We start from the raw sequence: 23,323 nt of genomic DNA, 5'->3' as shown, positions 1-23,323 counted from the left end.
AAGACCTTTCTCTCTGTCTCTCTCTCTCACTCTCCACTCTGCCTGTCAAAAATTTCTTTAAAAAAGTCCATTATTGTTAGGTAGAATGGCCATACACAAGGGTATGAAAACTGAAGTAAGAAAATGAGGCAAAATTTTGAGGGAGAAATGACACTGAGCAAGTGGGCAAAACACTTAACAATCCTTCCCAAATCACCCAAGCTTTACCCAGGTAATCAGAACAACTCAGCTGCCAATAACTCTCTCATGAGAAATGCTAAAGAGTAGTTATTTAAGCCACTAAGTTTGGGGTGGTTTGTTACACGGCAGTAGTTAAGTGATATGGGGTGAACACAGATGGATTTTAAGACAGGGGCTGACACAGAGAGGTGGGGAATGTTGTGTCTCAGGGGAGCCACAGAAGCACCAGCCATTGCTAGGCCTCCTGTACAGAGCTCAGCAGCCACAGGTTCACATCTAAGACCTTCAAAAGCCAGGATACAGCACCTGCCAGACTATGATCGGCTTATGCACTGGGTAGTTGTGTTCCTGAAGTTTGGGTTGATGGGCTTCTGGAAAACAAGTCTGGGCTGAAGCCGATGGCCTGTGAGCCTGGAAGTCTTCTCCACTCAACAGGAAATACGCTCCCTGGTAATCAAGAGCAGGACACGGATTCAAGAATCCAGCTCCCTCTGGAGACTCAACAGCCACCCAGAGGAGACTCTGAAGAAGCAAAGTTGCCAGAGAAACAAGCACAATTTCAGGTGCTCCCTGGAAAGTTACAGCAATGTTTGATGGACATGGATAGATATTCCTCAGACAGCAGAGGTTTCTCTGAGATTTCCCACTCTTCAGAATAAAATCAGCTGGACAGAATTTTTCTTTCCAAATGTAAAGCATTGTTTCCAAACAATGGCAGTGAGATGTTTTCTACAGCTGCTCCATATCCATTATGCCTTTGCAGGATCATTGTTCGTGAGGTTTTTATGATGCAAAAAAATAATTAAGATGAGAGGCACTTCTTGTCTCTAAATCTTTTTTGTTTAAACATGTTTTGCAAATGGCCAATATCTCCTGTTACTTAGGTTAGCAGCCAGAAATGTTAGCACTTGATTATGAAATCAGCAGCTAATGTACTTAATGACTTTCCATTATACTCAACAATAGCTGCACTGTGCTGTACAAATGCATTTGCATCCCTACTCCCTTGACCTACCCATCAGAACCTTGAGGCAACCACGCTCTAACCATTTACTAGTAATTGTCTTGGTTAACCTGGAGGCCCTTGGTGTGCTGTATCCAGAAAGGGAAGGAAAAGACTTCTGGAAGAAAAATCAGAGTCCTGGCCCACAACCCAGCTTTGTCTTTCAAGAGCTCAGAGTCTGTATGTTTAAGATTCAACAGCTGCTGCGCTCCCCAGGAGTTAGTGGACTTCGACACTCAACAGCGAGGGTCACAGAGAAACAGCCAGGCTTGGTGCCCGAGAGCAGCCCAGAGAGAGGAATGGGAGACCAGTGGGGTGCTGAGGAGTGGCCAGGAGCAGAGGCCAACGTGCTGAATTGTGTCCTCATAAGTTCACATCTTGCAGTCCTAACCTCCAGTACTTACTCAGAAGTGACCACATTCAGAGACGGGGCCTGGGAAGAGGTCATTGGGTTAAACGGGATCCTGGGGGTGAGCCCAGTCCATGAATAGTGTCCTGTGAGAGGAGAAAATGCAGACCCAGACAAGGACAGAGGGAAGAATGTGGGCGGACACGGGAGAAGATGGCACTGCACCATGGAGAGAGGCCTCATGGGAGGACACGGGAGAAGACAGGATCTGCTCCATGGAGAGAGGCCTCATGGGAGGACAAGGAGAAGATGGCACTGCACCGTGGAGAGAGGCCTCATGGGAGGACACGGGAGAAGACGGCATCTGCACCATGGAGAGAGGCCTCATGGGAGGAAATAGCACTTTTCACCTCCAGAACTGCGAGAATATTTTCCTTCCACTGTTTAAGCTGCCAGTCTTGTGGATGACCTGGCAGACTGATACAGACAGATTCCCGCAAAGTCCCCAGCCTCAGGCCAGGGCAATCTCCAGATACAGAATGGTTTCTGATGGACCCTACTGTGGTTCTTTATCAGCTTCCCACCACCTCCATAAGGCAAACTCCATGCGCAGGGGATTCAAGCCCCTCAGCACTCCCTGATCTGAGGAACCCCAGTCCCCTGCCATTCCTCACGCCCTCGCCCCTTCCATCCTCCATCTCCCTCACCTGCCCCGTTGCTCTGTGCTTGGCGAGTTCTCAGCTTTCATCTTCTCCCCTCCTGCTCTAATCCCATCATCATGGGTCAGGTTTTCTTTCCTCGCATCACACTTCCTGTTCCTCCAAACTCAGCATCTGCCACTCCAAAGGGCAGCCCACTCAGTCAGGAACCCCACAGACATGGAAGCACAAACCAGGTAGGTTTGTTCTTCCCCAGCACTTCTCAAACTCTGATGTGCAGTCACATAACCTGGGGACCTAGTTACCATATAATTCAGGTAAGTTTTGCTGAGCCTGATACCCTGCCTTTCCCACAAGCTCTCTGGTGCTTCCCAGGCTTCAGGGACAGGGACATCCTCTGAGTAGCCTACCTAGCCCAGGGTTTCTCAACCTCAGCACTTGGACCAGATCATTTCTGGGGTGCAGGTTGTCTTGTGCATTGCATGGTGGTTAGCAGAATCACCAACTTCCATTCACTGGATGCCAATAACATCCTTCAGTTGTGAAAACCACAAATGTCCCAGACTTTCCCAACTATCCTGGGGGCAGGAGAAGGCAAAGTGGCATCTTCTACCGAGATGCCTAACTCTGAGCATTGCTTCCTGAAGCTTTTCTGGCTGCAGAACAGGCAGTCACATACCCTACAACCATGGCTTGGTCAATGAGAGGCCACATATACAGTGGAGGCCCCATAGAGTCTTATCACCACATGACATGGGGGTCCTCTTAGTTCATGCAGCTGTACCCTATGATTGTTCAGTGACAGAACCAGCTAACAATGCATTTCTCAGACCAAATCCCTGTCACTAAGAGATGCAGGACTGTTTTGGAAAGGAAAACGCACACGTAATTCACTATAAAGATGTGTTGAACAACTGAGGAGGGAGCATGCTGCAAGGAGTGACTGTTCCAGTAATTAAACCACACCCCACGTGAATACCTGGGAGGGACATCCATGGAGCTGGCTACCATCAGGGCTGATGAAGGGGACTGTATCCACTGCTTCTATTGGTGGGAACATCTGTCACAAAGCATCCGTTCCTGTCACTTCCCCAGTGGTGTCAGGACCACCGATAGCCTGGCATGAGTTTGATGAGCTGAACACTGGAGGAACACGTATTTTCAAACTGGTCTGCTTTGTCCAATTTGTCTTTCAATGTATTTCCCACCAAGAAGGTGAAGGACTTGGTTCCTTTTAAAAAGCCCCGGTTGGTAACAAAGGATCAAGGAAAGCTATAAAGATGCTGGAGTCACTCTCCTGTAATAAAGCTATTTGGTACAGTGACAGAGGGGCAATGTGGGTGAACTGAGAACTGAATTAGTTGACACACCATGAAAAAAGTTTCCCAAGAAAATTCCTCCTGAATAGAAGACTGTTGTGGAGGACTCTGGCTCTCGGTATAAGCAGACAGACTTCATCGTCAGCTTTCCATTTTCCTTTAACCAAGAAGTATGGGGAGTTGGAGCTGGTAGTTAGACTAACAGGCAACCAAAGTGACAATGCAGAAAAACCAGGTATCCCCTGGGAGAGCTGGCAACTAGGAGAGAGCTGAGGTCAGCATCAGTCAAAACAGGCACGAGCGGGAACAAACCATCAGCAGACAGGCCAGAGTCATGAACAAGCCCTGATGAGGTGCTCTCCATGGAAGACAACTGTGGGGGCCGGCACTGTAGCACAGTAGGTTAAGTCGCCTCCTATAATGCCAGCATCCCATATGGGTGCCACTTAGAGTCCAGGCTGCTTCACTTCTGATTCAGCTCCCTGATAATGCGCCTGGGAAAAGCAACAGAAGATGGTCCAAGTGTTTGGACGCCTGACCTCAATGTGAAAGACCCAGATGAAGCTCCCAGCTCCTGACTTCGGCCTGACCCAGCCCTAGCTGTTGCGGCCATTTGGCGAGTTAACTAGTGGAATGCACATTTTATCTCTGTGTGTGTCTCTCCATTTCTGTCTGTAACTCTTTCAAATGAATAAATCTTAAAAATAAAAAAAAAGACAATCGTGAATGCATCACAAACAGGGGGAACTGCCTCCCCCCTCAAGTAGTGATGGGAAAGAGCTGAATTCTGAGCAAAGACGACCCACCTTATGGTCCTGGTTCTAGCATGGACTGGAACACCACTTCCTTATTCCACTATCGTGTTAAGTACACATACTTCCTAGGGTTGCCAGAATGATAACAAAACCTGGGGGGCTTAAAGCAACAGAAATGGAGTCCCTCGCCGTTCTAGAGCCCTGCAGTAGAGATCAAGGTGTCAGAAGGGCCACACTCCCTCCAAAGGCTCTCAGGGAAGAGCCACCCTCACCTGTCCCAGCTTGCAGTGGCTCTCTGCAGTCCTCAGCTGTGGCAGCATCATTCCAAACTCTGCCTGCATCTCCACGTGCTGTTCCCTCTCTGTCCTCCATCTCCCATGAGCACACTTTCACTGCACTGGACCCATCTGGGTGTCTAGGATGATCTCATGTTGATATCTTTATCTTAACCACATCTGCTAAGACTTGACTCCAAATAAGGCATGGGTATTTGCGTATGGACCTAACTTTGAGGACCACAATTGAATGCATTGCAGTAAACAAAAATTAATAGCCTGATTTTTTGGAAATTCTGTAGTTTTGAGGAAAATAGCTAGCTGGAAAGACCATGTGCTGTGCTGAATAAAACCAAGTTTTCTCTGCTTGTATGTTTCTATGAGGGGGCTTCTACTACATTCTTCAGAAAGGGACCGGAATGCTTCTGGCCCCTTCTACATGTCACTCACTCACCTTATGGCAGGTGCTATGACATGAATATGATTTGTCCCACATATTCATGCAGGATTTCTAGCTCCAAAGTCTTGTGTCAATACTGAGTGGAAACTTAATCTGTGATGTTCAGAAGCAGGGCCTATGCAGAATAATTAGAGTGGAACTCCATGACTGAATTCTGGTGGCTCGATAAGGGGAGGAAAGAGACCACACAGACACAGACAGACGAATGCTGTCTCTGCCACCTGATGGTCTGTGCCTCCCTAGGATTCTGCCAGCAAGAAGGTCATTATCAGACAAGGCCTCTAGAACCTCCAGAACTGTTGGCCAAAATAAACTTTTTGTCTTTAAAAGATAGCCTGCCTCAGGTTGTTTTGTTTTAATGTAACAAAAATCTGACTAAGGCAGGAGGGTAACCGACTCATTTGTCTGTAGAGACCGTGGAAAGTTTAACACCACTTGGACCACTTAACAAGCGTGGACAGACAGTGTAAGCCTATTCCTCCTCAGAGATGGGCCACTGGATAGCTAGGAGTTCTCTGTGGGCTGGAACTTGCTTGGCATGGCTGTTAGGAACAACACGGGTGTAGATGAGTCCAAGTTCGAGAATCAGGGGTGGGGAACTTTTTGTCTACCAAGGGCCATTTGGATATTTATCACATCATTCGTAGGCAATACAAAATTATCAACTTCAAAATTAGCTTGCTGTAGATTTATTGAATTTTGACTCCCGTCTGTGGTTGCCTTGGCAGGGCAAGACCAAATGGTTTCATGAGCCTCATGGGCCTCCAGGCCAGACTTTCTCCACCCCTAGAGGGGCTCTCTACAAAAATGCTCTCTTTGACCTCAGGTCTAAGCTGTGTTCTCCAGTACAGTTGATCAAAGATCCTGAATATGAAGGGTTTGCGCACCACCCTTGTCCATTAATGTATCTGATGATGCATTTGACAGTCTCTGGTTCTTTGTGTCTATTTTCAATTGCGGAAGAATTCATGGGAGAAGAGAGGAGTAGAACCCTTAAATCTTCAAAGTGCCACTTTCCTATTTTCTCTGTTTTATGCATCCCTAACCATCATTCTCAGGCAGTACTAGTTTACTGGATCTTAGCTATGAAAACTGAAGAGGCATTGCCTAGAGAAGACAATTAGACAATCAAGATTTATAGGTGTGCCCTGGCAAACTAAAACTTAGAAAGTGATAACACATATTATATAATTCAAGAGGTGAACTGCATAATAAAAGTTCTGGACTTGACAACAAAATGTCAACATAAAATCTTAAATATTTACTCAGTTATATGTTGACTGTAAAACATAAAGCATTTCCTAAAGTAAAAGAATAATTACTCTCATAATAGCGAACAACAAGAAACCTCTTAAATGTCTATCAATGGAAGACAGTTAAAATGAATTCTGGTATAGTATCTCCATACTGCAGAGCAGCAAACAGCCGCCAAGAAAACAAAAGTCACCTGATGTAAAAACAGAAGCTGCAGAATAACATACGGCACAGGTCTGCACTTTTGATAGAATAAACCATGTATTTCTGTATGTTCCAATTGTTCCCCATACATGAAATGCTAGAAAAATGAAATGCTAGCTTCACACTGAGCTGCTGCAGTGGCCACACCTGGGAAGGGCAGACGGCTTGCCTGGAGAGGCGACAGGTGAGAGGCAGCCTCACATGTGGGGCTTTCTGTAGGTTTCTTCATGATTAGAAAGCATTCTGCTATTACTTGAACAGTTTAAATGAACATATCAGTTACTGTATTTTTAAAAAGAGCAACAGGCATGGCCGGCACCGCGGCTCACTAGGCTAATCCTCCGCCTTGCGGTGCCGGCACAGCGGGTTCTAGTCCCGGTCAGGGTGCCGGATTCTGTCCTGGTTGCCCCTCTTCCAGGCCAGCTCTCTGCTGTGGCCTGGGAGGGCAGTGGAGGATGGCCCAAGTGCTTGCCCTGCACCCCACGGGAGACCAGGATAAGCACCTGGCTCCTGCCTTCGGATCAGCATGATGCACCAGCTGCAGCGCGCCAGCAGCGGCGGCCATTGGAGGGTGAACCAACGGCAAAAGGAAGACCTTTCTCTCTGTCTCTCTCACTGTCCACTCTGCCTGTCAAAAAGAAAAAAAAAAAAAAAGAGAGCAACAGGCAATCACTAGATCTCTGCAGAGGTTAGCAGGGAGGTGAATCGAAAGTGGAGCAGCCTGGACTCGAACAGGAACTCACGTGGGAAGCTGGTGTTGCAGTTGGCTTAACCTCCTGCGCCACAGCATAGGCCCCCGGAGGTAATTTTTGGATGAATATTTTCAATCTGTGGTTGAATTCAAGGATGCAGAACTTGAATGTATAAATAATTATATACACAGAGTATTAATTTACTAACCACTAAGTAATTTCATTTCACAGATTCATTAAACAACTGGCAATTCTTCTTCAGAATTTTTATGTTTTTGCTGCCGTACAGGTCCAAGTTGCATTTAATAAAAGAGAAATTTCCTACTCACTCTCCCTTCCATCCTGACTCTTGCAGGATTATCCCTGGATTCTAGTTGAAGTGAGTCAGTTCTGAACTCTGGGAAGCCTCATCCGCCTGATTGATGCAGGTGGAGAAAGCTCTGGTCATGACTGTGAGATTGAAAGGAGGTGCAACCTGACCTAGTAAAATCATCAAGACTTTGGGAGTCAGGTCCATCCATTTTAGGATTCTGGCTCTCTCCCCTTAATGAAGAAGCCCAGCAAGACAGTTCAATTTCACCAGAGCTTGGGAATTCACGGAGGAGGTGTGACAGAGCCAACAGTCAGCCAGGGCTTGGCCTGCCGTACAGAATGACTGAGCGAATGCTGAGCCTACTACCCACTGCCCCTGGAGGACAGGGTAAGTCCATCTTGGTCTTTCATGAGTGAGAGGTTCTGTGCTTGAAAATGACAAAGGGTGGCAGAGACTAGCAACGATGCTATACCTACCAGCTTTGTATCCTTGTGTCCTTCTAACAGGGACAGGTAAAAATTCTGGTTAGAAGCACCTGGTTAGAAGCACCTCCTTCTCCACGTGTTTCACATATGTCCAGGCTTTGGCATTACTGTGACTGCCCCACAATCCACAAAATCTCAATTCTTTATTTTGTCCAGTGAAAGTCTGCTTTCTTGCCTCTTCTTTTTAGGCTAAGGCCAACTGCATGAAATGAGTTTCTAAAAGTGCTAAAGAGGTAATACCACACTTTCATTCCAACTGGCATTTGACTAGTTTGGAATATGATCCTTATTAGTGAAGCTCTGTTATCCTGGCTTTTATTTCCCTTGATCCCCACCAACTTTACAGCTATCTTCAATAGCTACTATACCTTCCTTCTTATTTATGGTTTCTGAACGCTGGCAACAGTGCTTGAAATTTTCCTGGGTGAGTCAGATGCTAAAATTAGGGCAGCCACTCTCTTACAAAACCCAAACCCTGCCCCACTCTCTCTTCTCCGCAGTTTGTTCATGGGCTGCCAGCTCCTGCAGCGCTCCCTTTGCCATCTCAAGTTTTCCATGCAGCCAACAGACCACGGTGAAGAGCTGTGAAGTGGAAGTAAATAGTCAAGTGCCAGCTGACTGTGCTACACTCATAGCAGCAAAACTCAGAAGCTAAAAGGGCAGGTGACTGTTGGTCTGGCTTGCGGTAAGCATCAAATTGCATAATGTACGCAAAGTGCCTAAGATAGCTCCTGGCACTTGGTGGTGACAGTGGGGGTGACAATAACTCATCTCTTTCTCCTTTTCCTTCTCTCTACCTTCCTCTTTCTGGTTCTCCTCCTCTCCTTCCTTTTCCTACTTCTATTTTCCCATTTCCTCCTCCTCCTACTCCTCATTATTGTATTGACATAAATAGAGCCACAATTACTGCTAAGGTGCTAAGCTAAGTGATCACCCACAACATTGCATTGAATCTTAAAAATTATTCAGCAAGGCAGTCTTTGTTGAGCAACCCTGATTGCAGCAAAGGCAATGATTAATAGTGAAGGCATTGAACTGTTGAGTCCAAACACTCAAATTTGAATCCTCACCTGACCTTTATTAAGGTTGGGCTCTGAGCAAATAATTTCTTCATAAAATATGACATCTAGCTCATTGGGCTACAAGAAGTTTATAGGGAAGGGTACAGTGCCTGGCATACAGTAGAGCTTTCCTTCTTACCGCCCCCACTCTCCATCACCCCCTTGCACTGCTTCTCATCTACAGGCCAGTACTGTCCCATAGAACGATGGACATTTGGGAATTTCACGGGTGAGCTGAATCTGTTACTTCACATTTTCCAATGGCACATTCTTAAAAGGCAAAAGGGAGCAGGTGAGGCTGACTTTAATAATAAAGTATAGGTAAACCAATGTATCCAAATGTTGTTTCAGCATGTCCAGATGTAACTGATACCATGAAATGTTCTACCTCCTTTTGAAATACTATGCGTTTGTAATTAGGTGGGGGACTTCACCCTCGTGGTACATCTTGGGCCACAGTGGCCACACTTCTCTGGCTCCATAGCCACATGGGTTTGGTGATTATGGCAGCCTGTAGGCTGGTAACAAAGAGGGTGGAGATGGATCGGAGAGGGCCGGGTAATCAGGCTCAGCTTACCTGACTCACACAATCATGATTCAAACAATGTCCATCCAGAGCCAAAGCCTCCTGTGATTTTATAATAGCCACAGAAACAACCGGGTAGTGACTCAAGGCCCACTTTTTTTTTTTTTTTCCTTCTAGGTCTCTTAATGAGATGGTTATCAGAGTCAAAGGGAGACTGGAGACTCACCCCTTCGAACTTGGCAGTTGTACCCCATCTCTCTAAACAGCTGCTGTCATAACTAACATGCATGTGCCTTTTTTGTGTAGAGAGCCATTAGTCCCTCTTGACCCTTAAAGAAATAAAAGGTCAAAGACACAGCTGAGCTCTGCCTCCCTCCTCCTTCCCGGCCAGAGGTAATCTCTCTCTAGAGGCTGATGTGTTCTTTCTAAAGACCAGACTCAAGTCATCGTTGGCAAGTGTGGGAGAGCCCCATGGGAGTGCGATGACTAATCAGTGCTGGTCTCGGGGGACAGCTGGCCACTTGCTCATTCACCATAGTAAAGGGCACATAAGCCTCAGTAATCTTTTCAAATCACTTTGAATTGCTTGGCTCAAATCCATGCATCTCAGTCCCACACCGCGTGCTCCCTGATCCTTGAGCCATTCTGAAAAGCAAGTCGGACTGAGATGACTTTCTGAAGAGAAGCACTGAGGGTCAGTCTCTGCTATTCCACCCTCCCAGGGAAGTCACTGGGAGCATTGGGTTGGTCTGAAAAGTGAGCACTTCCCACCCTCCAAGCCAACAATCCCTGAGACTTCACTGGAGATCAAATTGCTGCCTATTCTCAGTGAAAGAACATTTTGAGTATCTCCATAGAACTAAATTTACACAGTATAGAATCTGATCTTTTCTGGCATTCCAATCACCCTGTCTCTGTTATTATTGTGACCAGTGTCAGGTAAGTGGATGCCCAGGACAGTACAGCCTCTGTCTGGGAATACTGGCATTCCAGAAGCATGGCTCCCACCACTTGAGCTAACTAGCAACATGAAAGAGAAATGAAAAACTTCTGCTGCTGTATATAATTCTTGGCTTCCTCTATTAGATGGTAACAAGAGTTGACGTTGGGGTGGTATGTGTCTTTGAATACCTGACTTGGCATAATAAGGAGTTGACAGTCCTCCTGAAGTTTCCTGGAGTAATGTATGCATGAATGCTCATACAGTATTGTATTTAATCCTCCAAACTACTGTACAATGTAGACTTGACTTACCTGTATAGGATTCCATGTCTAGGAACTACAGATCTGATATTTTCCCAATGGCATGAGACATAGAAACACTTGGAGACTGGCAAGACATACATGGGTGAACAACTTTTTGAAGAGGCATCAGGAGAAGAGAAGTCACCCAGCTCTGCCACTTTCTTCTTGGCTTATTTACTTTTCTGAAATGGGTGGGCCACCTCCTTTCCACCATGACATCATCATGGAAACAGCGGTTAACGCTGACTGGTTGGGCACTGCCCAGAGTGCCTGCCTGCATTATCAGCTTTACCTCTCACCATGACTATAGGAGGGGATGAGTATCCCTGCTATGGGGAAAAGGAAATCAACAGGAAGTAAGGGAAGGAAATGATTCATAATTGCAGAGCTAGGGACTGGTGTGGCTGGTATGTGAGCCCAGGTCTGCCTGATAGCAGAGCATGTATCCATGACCACCGTGCTTTGGCAGATTGTGTAACTACGTAGAAGCAAACGGGTATGAAAAGCATACTTAGTACCACAAACTGTGCAGCTCTTTTTAACTTGGGTGGCCAGCTCGGGTGTCAGGGACTCATGATTTTGGGATGCCAACATCTCCACTTAGGATTTAGTAGAACTTAGATTTTTCACTCCAGGGAACTAATATAGTTGGGTTAGAGTGGCAGTATAGAGTGATTGTGACTGACTCAGAAAATCTATCTCAACCACATGCCAGGTTCTCAAAGTACACACTGCATGGCCAAAGACAACTAACTGTCTCATTTCTCCAATATGTCCCCATGTCTATCCTTCACATGAAAAGGCATGATGTACCTGGATTTTCTGGGCATTTATCATTTCAACAACTTCTCCACACTGCATTCTAATCAAGGAAGTTACGAAAATTACTCTAAGAGTACAAGAACTGGATCAGGTGCCGCTAAAATGGAGCCTCTTATTTGTCAGAAGCCCTTAGTCCTGCTTTTACCTTCATTTCTTCTCACTTTGCTCCTCCAACCGCAAGAGTCACCATCACAAAGTGCACATGCTATGGAAGCTACAACTGCCCTTGCCTGCAAAAAGAAGACTAAAGTGGACTTAGACAATCAATACAGTGAGCCATGTTGCACACTGCTCCAATTTAGCAAACCACTCAGTCAGTTCTGGACACGACTTGAGTCCCACATTGTAACACAAGAAAATAGACTTGGCTTCTGCCACCCTGGAATCAGTCTCAGCCTGCTGTTGATCCAAAGCAAGAGAACAGCATATTCTCATCTGCACAACCTTTATGGGTATCTATCTCCGGTTTGGTTCAGGTCCAGGCGAAAACTTGAATTAAAGGTTGAGATTGATGACTCAGAACTTAGCTAGCAATGCGGATGAGAAAATGGAACTACAAACTCGCAAGAAAATATGTCTGAGGGTGAGACGGAGAGATGGAAGAGCCAGACACTCAGACCCTTGTCCCACTACATCCGCCCCAGGAGCTCCCATCAAGGTTGGTGCTGTGGGCAGCAGAGGGCACTATTAATACATTCTGAAGTAAACAGCACACTCGAAGGGGAAACACAGGTTTAAAAAAAGTCTGTGTATGGCATCTGGTGGGGGACAGGTCATAGGATTATACTTATCACCTTTACCCTCCCTTGTTCTTGGGCGGAAACGTTATCAAGACTCTCAAGTTAGGCTACAGGATCAAAGTGTTCCTTGCAAAGAATCTCAAGTTCTAAGAACCTAAATATATACAAACATATGTGAAATACAGTCCAATGTCATGGCGCTAACGGCTTTACAAGCATTATTTTACTTCATTTTCAGCTCCCTGTAAGTTAGTTAAACATGAGGAAATGGATGACCAGAGAGGTCAAGGGACTTGTCTCAGGTTGGCATCAAAAAGCAACAGGGCTGAGACCTTCATACAGCAAAGCCCATGCTCTGCAACCCTCAGGCCACGTGTCATCAGACATTCCTCCAGTAACGGGAGATGTGAACATCAGTTCTTTAACCTGGTCCAACAGGAGTGGAAACTGTTGTAAATTAGTGTTGCTACACCTATGCTACAGAAATTGTAAGGATGCTGCCACCCTGCTGTAGCCTGTCTTCCTCCTGCAGCCAGTTCTCGACCTTGTCCTGGCAGGAGTTCTATGGAAAGTGGATGATTCTGTTGGAGGTTCAACAGCCTCAAGTCCTGAAAACACGCCTGTCGTCCCAGGGTTTTAATCTCAATGCCAACATAAAAATGCTATGCCAGTTAGGGGTCTAAGGGCACAAGCCACAGGAACTAAGTCAGGCTACGCTGAGCACATCAAGGGAATTTATTTGAAGGAAGCTGAAGACGAGAAACAAGGAAAGCCAAGTAACCGTAACAGCCAATCCCCGTGGACGCAGCCTTTGAAGAATTTTCATGCCACCTCCCTCAGGTATGCCAGGCCCAGCTTGGACACTACCTGGGCTACAAGGGGAGGTGGGGCAGTAAATTTTGGTGGGTGGTCCACAGGGGCTTACAAATGGTAGAAGAGACATTTCCTGAAATAAATACAGGAACTGTTTCCAGAAGAAGGGAGGAAGTCAAAATGCTCAGCCAGCTAAACTGAAGTCCACAGCAGATATCTGACAGAGATACCTTTATACCTTTCCCAGGAAGCTATCGAGTTAGGGGTTCATTCTTGATCCATCTCTCTAGAAGATCTGGCACAGAGCAGGATGTATCTATCATAAATTCTCAATAACTGCTAAACATGCACATTAATAAAAATAAACTAGTGACTCATTGAAACTCAAAAGGAATCAGGAATAGCAGTAGAATGCACAGGTGGCTTCCATTCTAGAAATGCCATCAATATGGACCTAAAACCCTAGTGCTCCAAAGTGGTGTACTCTAAAACTCCTATGGCACTTTGGACCCTCCCTGAAGCACTTCTCTGGGCAATATTGCTCATCGTGTTCCCATGAAGCATTCTGATAGGGATACAGAGGCCATTTGTCTTGGAACTCTCAGGGTTTGCAGTGCGTTACACTCCTCAAGTTCAATTCTTTTCCTAGGGATGACAAATATAAGGGGTGTGTGTGTTTCCACCCTCTGCACTCCCTGTGTCCTGGAAAGACCTTGCTAATGGATCATGACATTCTTCCCACTGAGGCCAGTCAGCCACAATCCATCAGAGTGGGTCTACAAGGCAAAACCCACTTATTATTCTCAACTCATGACATTTGGAATCACTGCTCCAGCATCCCAGGCAGGTGATGACCCAGCTCATGCCTGACCACCTCCACAGATGAGAAACACACTCTCATCCAGACAGCACATTCCATCTTCAGAACTCTGTTAGAAAATCTTTCTGAGGGACATTTTTTGGTGAACATAGAGACAGAACACCTGTGCCTGCTACAAGTGGATCTTTCCAAATTTTATGAAAATTCTCCTAAAGATAAAAACAACAGACTGCAGCTGGCCTTTGCAGGAAAAAAAATGACAAAAATCCAAAGGGAATTTTTATTAACTGCATTAAGGATACGAATTGATAGAAAAGCATATTTTTGAAATACACACCATATGTCCCACCCTTTAATTGATAACAGTATAAATACCTCTAATGAAAGTAGGAAACATACTAGCCCCTTACTCCAATAAATTTCACTTTGTGCTTTGATTCCTATACTGTCCAGAAAAAAAAAAAGGAAGTCAACTCCCTGGAACATCTTTGTGAGACACCCAGAACAAGCGTTCCAGGCAGCCCCTTCTTTCCCCATCATTGGCTCCTCTTTATCTCCCCCCTACCCCATTTTAAGACAATGAAATCAAGAATGCTGTGGGATGCCTCAGGTCTGGTTCTAAGATACTTGTCTACCCAAGGAAAGACCCTATTGGTAGCTATGTGATCTCTCTTGCTAAGTATGTACAAAGAAGAACTGCAAACAAGGACCTAAGGAGCCAAGTAGGGGTCAGAGAGACCCCTCCCTCACCCTGCTAAGGCTGTACTCATGAGTGACCTGCCTATGGAGCACGGAAAGTGAGCTGCTGCACCTGCACAGCACTGAGGTCTCATCAGAAAGAAGCCTTAGGGTGTACAGCTCTGTGTCTTGACAGCTGCCTTAGGTCTGACTGGTCTAGCTTGGATCCTGCATGGGGTGGGAGGACAGGGGACACCCTTATCCTCCAAGGATGTGCAAGCAGGATACATCAATGCTATACTTGGAGCAGAGACCACTGACAAAATAACTTGATAGGTAATTACACTGAGGAATGACTAAATGAATAAGGTCAAAATGAAAACTTAAAGGGATAATGAGCATCACAACAAAGAACAACACATCTATCAAAATTATATTCTTTTTAAAAGAGTTACATGTTTATTTGAAAGGCAGAGTGATAGGGAGAGACAGAGAGAAATCTTCCATCTATTGGTTCACTCCCCAAATGCCCACAACAGCCAGGTCTGGGCCAGGCTGAAGTTGGGAGCCAAGAACTCCATCCTGGTCTCCTGTGCGGATGGCAGGAGTCCAGGTATTTGGACCATCTTCCTCTGGCTTCCCAGGAAGCTGGACGGGAAGCAGAGCAGCCAGGACTCTAACTGGCTGTTGATATGGAATGTCAGGATTGCAAGTTGCAACTTAACTTGCTGTGCAAAAATACTGACACACCAAAGTTACATTCCTTAAGAAACAAATAGAGCATGGGCTTTGCAATGAGCACTGGGTCACAGTATTGTAGAGAAGACCAGCTGGACAAGCTGAGAAAGATACAAGGCCAAGTACTGGATCCTGAAGTTCTCTGGGGCTCCGCATATACTGCACAACAGCAGGACTGAAGCTTTCATTGGAGGCCGTGAGGGACAAGGAAGAATTTAAACCCATCACCCGCCTGTGAGAGTGGAGGAACTCCCAGGTGGATGAGAAAGCTGATACCTATTCTCCAGGGCACCTTCCTTTGACATCACTCCGGTCTTTCTGAGAGATGCCTCCCCTGACTACCTAAAGTAGAACATCCCTATTTGCTCTTCTTCACAAGTAAATGTAAAATTGTTTCTCGCCTGTCTCTCTGACTGGAAGCTCCCTGGGAGCTGGGCCCTTATCTTTGCCCTGCTGAGCCCTTGGTGCCTGACAGGAGAGCAGGGAATAGAGGAGGCCCTGAGTGAGTACTAGTCATGCAGAGGTACAAAAGAAAGAAGGGAAGAAAAATTCACTACCACCAGAGTTCACTCCTTCAAAGCAAGGGTGGTTTAACAATAGAAGACCTACACAGTCTCATGTTAATAGATACATTTTAAAGGTAAATTGAAATAAAATCTAAGACTTTATCATGATTAAGAGCAAAAAATTCTGGTATGCTAGGGATAAAAGAAAATTACCATGACATGAAAACTAAGTTAAATCAATGATATTTAACAGTGGAACAGCACCATTCCTCCTAGAATCAGAAATCAGATAAGGGTACATAATCTATAAAATTATTTTTAGGTTTTTCTGGGCATTCTAGCCTGCTGCATAAGTTCCAGATAGAACAGAGTGTTAAATGAATACAGAGAACACTATTAAAAGTTTTTTAAAAGTGAGAAATTAACTCATCTTGCTCAAAGTATTCAAGCATCAAAGACTTTTTTTTTTTTAAATCACATTGGAAAAGAAAAATCTATTCTCTCTATAAAAACTAAAGCTTTTTTTTAACCTTTCAAAGTAATAAAACAGGAACATTATTTTTATAAAAGCTCAATGGAGGACAGCTCAGTGACACAGCAGGTTAAACTGCGACATGCAGTGCTGGCATCCCATGTGGGCACCAGTTCAAGACCTGGCTGCTCCACTTCCAATCCAGCTCCCTGTTAATGGACCTGGGAATACAGTAGAAGCTGGCTCAAGTGTTTGTACCCCAGCCATCAACATAGGAGAGCTGGATGAAGCTCCTGGCCCCTGGCATCAACCATCTGGGGAGTGAACCAGCAGATAGAAGACCTCTCTATCTCTCTGTCTCTCTCCCTTCTCCGTAACTGTAACTCTGCCTTTCAAATGAATAAAATAAATCTTTTAAAAAACACAATCTCATGTAATATTTATGTATGTTATGTGTGTTTATTAATTATAGGTCAATTAAAGTTTAAAAAATTGATAATGACTCATTTACTGAAAGGGCTTCTAGATCTGGACATTCAGTCTAGTGGCTGAGATCCCCACACCCCGTGTTGTTGTACTGGCTGATTCCTGCTCTGGCTCCTGATTCTCACACCCTGCCAACGCACATCCTGTAGGCAGCAGCGAGAGGTTCACGCCACTCCTATTCCTACTGTCTCACTGAGTTACCTACTGCTGTCACTGAGAAATGCATTAGACGAGTGAGAGGAAACCAGAACACTGTTCATAGTTGGTTTTTTTTTTTAAAGCAAATCACTTACTGTATTTTTATGGCAGGAGGGAGAAAAAGTGTTAAACGGTTTCTAATGATGTCAGATATTTAAATATGAATGACTAATGTGTTTAGTAGAGACAAAATAAACCAATAAATGATAAAAAAAAAAAAAAAAGAGACCTGGAATTTGTTCCTGGATCTCCTCTCTGGCCTGCACCCAGCCCTGGCCACTGAGGGCACTGGGGGCGGAGGGGTACAGTAGAGGATGAGAACTCTCTCTCTCCTTGTGTCTCTGTCTCTCAGCCTCACAAATAAATGTGGGTTTTTTTTCAATTTTAAACTAGATTTTTAAAGTTCTGTTATATAAAGCCAAATTCCAATACAAATGCAAAGTTCCAAGTCAACAAAATGATTTAATTATTTAACATTTCCAATCTTAAAAACTGCAAAATAAAGCAATAAAAATGAAAACATTTTATTCCAAAAGTCTTTTGCGGTGGAATGAAGCAGGAACTCATCGCTGGTGGCAGGAGAGGAACTGCTGAGTGCCCCATGTTCAGATCCACTCTTTTCCCAGTTCTGATCTCTTCTCTACACCACAGCCTGAGCCACCTTGTCAGCCGGCCAATGGAACTGCAAGACTGACTCACGCAAAACCCTTCAATCATCTCCCACTGCTTCAAGAAAAAAGATCCAAATCACAGCACAGCCCACATGGTCCTCTAGGGTCTAGCTCTGTCTCTTCCTGAACCTCATGTCTCAACATCTGTTACAGATCAACAAGAGCCTTCCTCTCTGTACTCACTATGGCTCATTATCTCTGACCCGAGCTTTTACAAGGTGGTCCTCTGGCGAAGAACACTCCCTCTCTTCCACCAGTTCACTTTGATTCTACTTAGGTCTCAGCTCGAGGTTCAGGGAAACGTACCCTGTCCTCCCTGAATAGGAGCTCTTTGAACCCTGTGGGCCTCTCTATCCTGGCACATACCACCTTCCTAATTGCATATTTATTTGGATGGTCATTTAATCAATATCTCTCTCCATCTGGGGTGTGTAGATAGCAATGGTCAACAAGCTTTGTGTCCACTCAAACTTGTAACCTGTGTAACTTAGACCACAGGAGATGTTAAGTAGTTATTTACTGACGGGGCAGCGCTGTGGCTGACTTGGTTAATCCTCTGCCTCGTGGCACCGGCACCCCATATGGGCGCCGGGTTCTAGTCCTGGTTGCTCCTCTTCCAGTCCAGCTCTCTGCTGTAGCCCAAGAAGGCAGTGGAGGATGGCCCAAGTGCTTGAGCCCCTGTACCTGCATAGGAGACCAGGAAGAAGTACCTGGCTCCTGGCTTCAGATCAGCACAGCGCCAGCCGTAGCGGCCATTTGTGGGGTGAACCAACAGAAGGAAGACCTTTCTCTCTCTCTCTCTCTCTCTCTCTCTCTCTCTCTCTCTCACTGTCTATGACTCTATCTGTCAAATAAAAATAATTGTAAAAAAAGTAGTTATTTACTGAAACAAACAGGCTGCTCCAGTTTTCTGGGCTTCTCCTATGATGAGAAGACCTAAAGTCTCACCCACAAACGGCTGGTGAAGACAAGGAGACGCAGGGCAATCACATCTCTTGGTGTGCCCTCTCGTAGGGTTGAACATGGGTGAAATTACTGTCCTCCAGCATGACTCTGTCAACCCATGGCACCTCCAGTCTTATCATGGACCTACATTTCCGGCTTCCAAGGTGAGATGCTATGTTTATCCCTACTAAACTCCCCCATAATTTCAACCTTAAAATCCCTCTGAATCTCGATTTTTCCAATTCACAAATAGTTTTCTTCTGAATTATTGATGAGTGTTGTAGAGTTACAATGATGTCTTTGAGCCTATCAATCATTTTTGAGCCCCTTACCTAAAAGCACCAGGTCCCAAGAGGCTCCAGTTGTATGACAGTTGCTGGCACCTTTGTAACATTATGAGGGGTGTTGTCTCAGTCTTTAGACATGGGATCTGCTAACTTGACCAAGATTTCACAGATCTTAAATAGAGTGACAGGAACTGAACCCAGGCATCTATGCCCCCAAGCCCTTTTATATGATTGAACAGGTTGCAAAATATTATTTCAGCTTAATATCATTAAGCTAACATCAGAAAGAATTTCTGCCTAACACAGCTTTAAAATCACCATAGCATATTAGACTGATGTCCACCAATGCCCTAAGTCAGGGTCCTGAATGAAAGAATATTAGATTCACAATATAGGAATTAGTCACTCCTTTTAAAACATTCTAGACTATTTTGGAACATTTTAGAATACTCTGGAAAAGATTGCAATGATGGAAATATTCCATTCTGTGCTGTCAATCTGATAGTCACCAGGCACATGTGCTACTGAACACTAGAAATATGGATGGTGTGACTGAAAAACCAAAATTGCAGTTTTGTTAAACCTAAATTAAATTACATTTAAATTCAAAAGCCACACATGACCAGTGACTGACATATTAGGCAAAGCATTTCTGATAATTATGACTTGGCTCTATTTACCAGATTCTGCTTCATACCTTCTTACTCTCTTTAAGACACAATAGATTGGAAATAAAAATGCAGACACGGCATCAAGAAAAATCTAGCATCAGGTGCTGAAAAAAAAAATGTGCTTGCTTACATCTCCCAGCTCCCCCTGCAGTTGGATTGGCACCATGTGACCAGATCTGACCAAAGAACTCAGAGGAAGTGACACAAGGCTCTTGTGGGCTGAAACAGTTAATACTCAGTGAGGCCTGATGTCCCTCTCGTCATGGAGGCCACTTGCTCCAGAAAACACAACTAGAAAGAAATAACGTGTACTTCACAGAAGCAGAAATAAACCGTTATCCCCTAAGACTTCAAAATGAACTTTTACAACAGGAGCCAGCACTGTGGCACAGCAGGTACAGCCACTGCCTGCGATGCCAATGCCAGCATCCCATATGGGCACTGGTTCAAATCCCAGGTGCTCCACTTTTGATCCAGCCCTCTCCTAGTGCACCTGGAAAAGCACTGGAAGATGGTTCAAGTCGGGCCCTGAACCCAAGCAGCAGACTTAGCAGAAGCTCCTGGCTCCTGGCTTCAGTCTGGCTCAGCCCTGGCCATGGTGACTTTTGGTGAGTGGATCAGTGGATGGAAGACTCCCCCTGTGTGTGTGTGTGTGTGTGTGTGTGTGTGTGAGAGAGAGAGAGAGAGAGAGAGAGAGAGAGAGAGAGAGAGAGAGAGACTCTGCCTTTCAAGTAAATTAAATAAATCTTTTTTTTAAAAAAAAGTTACAGCACCAGCCTATTGCTGACAAAAAAAAAATAGTAACAATGAGATCATTCAGAATTCTTGGCAAATAAAAGCAGCAGAGAGGCAGCAAAGACGGGACTCAGGGGGTGAGAAATCAGAGACAGCAGACCAAGGACAGCCAAAAATAAACTCTACTCACAGTAGCACTAATTTTTGTGCATCGCCCTATGGAGAAAAGTGACATTTTCACAATAATTGTCCTCCAGGCTTATAATGGCAGATAATTAGGAATGATAATCTCCATTCTGTTATACCACAGTTTGCTTCTTAGGAAAAGTTGTTCCCACTAAGCACCATTTCACTTTTTTCCTTGGGAAGCAGGCTTAATCCAATTATGTTATGTAAGTGGAGATTATAAAACCTACATTAGCAATGATTCCTCCAGCAGCCCTGTATCCTTGGATCTATCACTTGGAAATTGTTTAATGGGACAGATGTGGACCTTTGCGTATGAGGAGTAATGCGGGAAATAGACTTTTATGGCCACTTTGTCAGGGCTGTTTTTCACCAGAGGCAATCCCTCATCTCAATAAGGATTCTATTAAGCCCCACCAGCGCTCTGCCCCCCAGCCTAGAAAGTCGGGGGCCAATTGGACACCATTAGCTAAGACCCACTGTATCTTTGGCTAAAAAGATGCATTCTTTCAGTAAGTATTTACAGAGGCTTCACCCCAAGATACATGGGTTGTTCAGGGATTTCTCTTTGGCAACTTCTTGGGTCCCCCATTGAGGGACATCCAGGACTGCCACCTCCCAGCCCCTCAATGAAGCAAGCAAATGTGCATTGTAATTCCCAGTTTCATGCCCTGCCGAGATTCCCAGAGCCTTCAGAACAGCAAACCACAGCACAGCTCAAGACCCAACAACCCAGGCGTGGATCCTGGCTCTGCTACCTGCTAGTGCTGTGACTATGGGCAAGTCAACTTCTCTCTCTATGCCTCGGTGTAGGAAGACCCAAGAGTGCTAACCCTCTGTGTCCCCACGTCAACATGCCTTCTGGCTTCTGGAGCCTCTTCACTCAACCCGAGAAAGTCAGCTATCCCTGGGAATTTAAGGCCCCAGCGGGAGTGGTAGATGAAGACGAGTACAGGGGGTCAGTGTCCAGCAATCTTGACTCCATGCAGGACCAACTCTGCTGTGCAACTGACCTCCAGAATCCCATCTGGGATTAAACTGAGGATGGAATTTGGCAGGAACTCTCAGCTTCGCTTCACTGTCTCCCTGCCCTACCCTGTTTCTCTCACTCTCACATCAACTTCCCCAGGGAATGCTTCCTTTTGCTTATAATACACTTTTCTTATTTTCCACTACTTAGGGGTTTACAGAGATTTTTGCAAAGACAGTAAAAGAGTTTCCACATACCCCACATCCAGCTTCCCCCATTACCAACATAGTCTATGGGGATGATCCATTTGTCACAGCCACAGAGTCAATACAGACAGATGGTTGTTAACTCAAGGCCACACTTCACTCAGATATCCTTAACTTTTCCTAATGCCCTTTATCTGCCCCAGGATCCAGACGCCACGTGGGTTTAGTCATCAGGCCTCCTCAGGCTGCTGTTGGCTTTGACATTTTCTCAGACTTCCCTTGTTGCTGACAACTTTGACAGTTTTGAGATGTAGCAGTCGTTTATTTTGTAGAATGCTCCTCCACTGGGGTTTGTTGAACACCTCTCTCTGATGAGACTGGAGTTGCAGGTTTTGAGGAGGAACATCCCAGAGGTAAGGTGCCATTTCATCACATTTTAAAAAAAAAGACCTAAATGAAAGATCTCTGTGAGTGAGATCCCAGTGGAAAGAACAGGGCCATCAAAGAAGGAGGTACCTTTCTCTGAAGGGAGGAGAGAACTTCCACTTTGACTATGACCCTATCGGAATAAGATTAAAGTCAGCGAACTCTAAAGGCTTCCATAGCCATGGCAATTCATGACTAGAGCCTAGGGAGATTACTGACGCCATGAACAGGAGTGTCAAATTGTTAAGTCAGCAACAGGAGTCACTGTGTACTTACATCCCATGTGGGATCTGTCCTTAATGTGTTGTCTAATGTGAAGTGATGCTATAACTAGTACTGAAACAGTATTTTTATACTTTGTGTTTCTGTGTGGGTACAAACTGATGAGGTCTTCACTAATTATATACTGAACTGATCTTCTGTATATAAAGAGAATTGGAAATGAAAAAAATGACCTGGTGTTAAATTGGAAATGGCATAGAAAATTAATTATTTTTTTAAAAAAAAACTATTATGTAGTATCTCTGTCTTTAATGTGCTGTACATTGTTATTTAATGCTATAATTAGTACTCCAATGGTAGTTTTTTCACTTTGTGTTGCTATATGGGCAAACTGTTGAAATCTTTACCTAATATGTACTAAACTTATTTTCTGTATATAAAGAGAATTGAAAATGAATCTTGATGTGAATGGAAGGGGAAAGAGAGCGGGAAAGGGGAGGGTTGCGGGTAGGAGGGAAGTTATGGGAGGGGGGAAGCCATTGTAACCCATAAGCTGTACTTTGGAAATTTATATTCATTAAATAAAAGTTTAAAAAAAAAGATTATTCACTCTCTGAGGTTGCTCTCCTCTGCTTCTATACTGTTCTCTTGTAAGGAAGTCACTGTGGGATGCCCGTTGAAGGACTAGGGAATTAGGGCCTGCACTGTGGCCCCACAGGCTAAGCTGCCACCTGTGACATTAGCATCTTCTATCAGTGGGCAGGCTGGAATCCTGGTTGCTCCACTTCTGATCCAGGTCCCTGTTAATGCACCTGGAAAGACAGTGGAAAATGGCCCATGTACCTGTGCCCCTGCTACCCATGTAGGAGACCCAGTTGGTCTTCCAGCCTCCTGGTTTTGGCCCAGCCTAACCGTCGAGCAATTTAAGGAGTCCAGCAAATGAAGGATAGA

The 23,323-nt window shown here is 44.9% G+C and overlaps 1 long non-coding RNA gene across 1 annotated transcript; it reads left to right on the top strand.

The window, feature by feature from the left end:
* The first annotated feature begins 7,783 nt into the window (after positions 1 to 7,783).
* Positions 7,784 to 9,262, top strand: LOC133748026 (uncharacterized). The gene is made up of 3 exons (XR_009864429.1): positions 7,784 to 7,850; positions 8,449 to 8,633; positions 9,194 to 9,262. It is a non-coding gene; the product is annotated as an uncharacterized LOC133748026 (long non-coding RNA).
* The last annotated feature ends 14,061 nt before the right edge of the window (positions 9,263 to 23,323 follow it).

This window comes from Lepus europaeus, chromosome 19 (genome assembly GCF_033115175.1).
Source record: "Lepus europaeus isolate LE1 chromosome 19, mLepTim1.pri, whole genome shotgun sequence".
Classification (NCBI taxonomy): Eukaryota; Metazoa; Chordata; class Mammalia; order Lagomorpha; family Leporidae; genus Lepus; species Lepus europaeus.
This window is presented reverse-complemented; position numbering and strand designations above follow the sequence as displayed.